Source organism: Crocuta crocuta, unplaced genomic scaffold (genome assembly GCF_008692635.1).
Source record: "Crocuta crocuta isolate KB4526 unplaced genomic scaffold, BGI_CrCroc_1.0 scaffold92, whole genome shotgun sequence".
Classification (NCBI taxonomy): domain Eukaryota; kingdom Metazoa; phylum Chordata; class Mammalia; order Carnivora; family Hyaenidae; genus Crocuta; species Crocuta crocuta.
In genome coordinates this window covers 508,034-510,683 of record NW_027528804.1, presented here as the reverse complement: position 1 = coordinate 510,683, position 2,650 = coordinate 508,034, and positions in this window count along the sequence as shown.

The following is a 2,650-nucleotide window of genomic DNA, read 5'->3' as shown; positions in this document are numbered from 1 at the left end:
AGCTGTGGAAAGACATGAAAATTAGTTGGGTCCTTCTCCCCTCTCTCACCTATGAGGAAAAAGCTTTAAGACACTGTGAGGAAATCAATAAATCATCTCTAGGGCACAAGTCAAGACCCCTTAAGTCTAAAAGACGAGAGAGAACAATAACCCACCAACCTCTACAAGAGGCAAAAATACAGTTAGCTCCAAAAATGGAAGAAAGAGCAGGATTCCTGAGAAGATTCCACCCCTGTGTCCCAGGGACCAGTGTCTACCTATGACTGAGGTTAAATCAGAAAGGTAGAAAATACGCGTGCCCACTACCACAGCCTAACAAGCATCAAGCAACTGCAGTCTTCTGCTGGCGAGATTTAAGAGAATGGAAAAAACTCACTCTAAGTTGCAAGCAGAAAGGGAAGACTTAAAAATCACAGTGAAGTAGGGGCACCTGGGTGGTTCAGTAGGTTAAGCGTACAACTTTGGCTTAGATCATGATCTCATGGTTTATGGGTTCGAGCCTCGCGTCGGGCTCTGTTTCTGACAGCTCAGAGCCTGGAGCTTGCTTTGGATTCTGTGTCTCCCTCCCACTCTGTCTCTCCCCTGCTTGTGCTCACTCGCTCTCTCTTTCTCTCTCTCTCTCTCAAAAATGAATAAATATTAAAGAAAAAAAATTTTTACCTGAGAATGGAGTAAACATTAAGGAAAAAAGAAACCTTGGCCAACTCAAAGCAAGCTAGAAGAATTGGAAGTCTGTAGTGCACTGAGGCTAACCAAAGCAAAACAAAACCCCAAATCAAGTCAACACATAGATTGATTTAACCTGCCACACTGAAAGCCTAGTAAATGAAATGGTATGCCTGTTTCCAAACATATTACTATTTACCCCAGACTGTACTGTTCTATACAAGACCTTTGGCTTTCATCCAAAAATAACAAAGCACACAAAGAAGCAAAGTCACCATCAAGAGACAAAGCAATTGGCAAAACTGAACTTAGCTATGACACACTGGATTAAATTACTATAATAAATTAAATTATTATATTACTTACATAATATGTTAAGGGCTTTAATAGACATAACACAGTAGGTTAACTATATTGGCCTTAAAATAATTTTTTTAAATGTTCTAACGGAAAACATAGACAGCATGTATGATCAGAAAGTAAGTAAATTCAGCAGAAAAAATGGAAACCATAATAAAGAATCAATGGAAATGCTGGAAATAAAAAAAATACATTAACAGAGATGAAGAATGTCTTTGACTGACCCATTAGTAGATGCAACACAGCTGAGGAAAAGACATGTCAATAGAAATTTCCCAAACCAAAACACAAAAAAGGAAGAAGGAAAGAAGAAATATTTGCAGAGATAATGGCTGACATTTTTCAAAGTCAATAAAGATTTTAAAAAACACATACCCAGAAGTTCAGAGAACATTAATTAAGACCAACCAAAAATAATAACAAAACAAAATCCTAGGCACTTATTCAAACTGCCAAAAACAAAGAATAAAGAGAAATTTTGAAGGCATTTAGTGTAAGAAAAAATCATACCACATACAGAAGAACAACAGTTAGAATTATAGTAGATTTATCAAAATTTAGGAAAGCCTGAAGAAAATTAAATGACATTTTTCAAGTACTGAAAAGAATGAAAAACTCACCATGAAATCCTATATCCAGTGAAAATATAAATTACAATCTGGAAGTTGATTTAACCCATTGACTTTCTGTTGTAAACTATCATTTTGATCAAAAATAGCTTATGGCATAAATTCAGGCTTTAGAAAATGGGGCAATGGGGGCAATTTGTGCTTATTTTTCTCTAATTATTGCAGCGGCATGGGGTTCATTCTCTGCCAATAGAGTATTTTTTATATGTGTAAAGTATGGAGAAGAACACTATGTAAAATCTTTAAAATAATTTTGAAAATAAACCATGTATGACTGAGACTGAATGCAAATCACTGCAACTTTCCTGTCCAATTAAAGACCAAAGGGACAATCTTGCCATTTGCAGCAATGTGGATGGAACTAGAGTGTATCATGCTAAGCAAAATTAGTCAGTCAGAGGAAGACAAATATCATATGATGTCACTCATATGTAGAATTTAAGATAACAAAACAGGTGCACAAAAGGGAAGAGAAGCAAAAATAATATAAAAACAGGGAAGGGGACAAAACACCAGAGACTCTTAAATATAGAGAACAAACAGGGTTGCTAGAGGGGTTGTGGGTGGGGGATGGGCTAAACGGGCAAGGGGCAGTAAGGAGGACACTTGTTGGGATGAGCACTGGGTGTTATATGTAGAGGATGAATCACTGGATTTTACTCCCGAAATCATTANATTGCATAATTAAAACAAGGTAGATTTGTAAGTTGATTCCCCTAATAGTTATGTAACTCAAACCCTGCCAATGACTTGTGTTCCCTCAAGCCTACCTGAGTCCTCTGCTTACCTGGTATGAAAGTTCATTTTATTCTCAGATTGACTGAGCCAAATTGACATGTGCCCAGGTATTTGGTCATCAAATGTTATTCTGGGTGTTTCTGTGATGGTGTTTTTGGATTGGATTAACATTTAAATCAGTAGACTAAGTAAAGCAGATTGTTCTCCTATCTCATCTAAGAAGTTGAAGGCTTGATGAGAACAAAAAGCAGACCTGA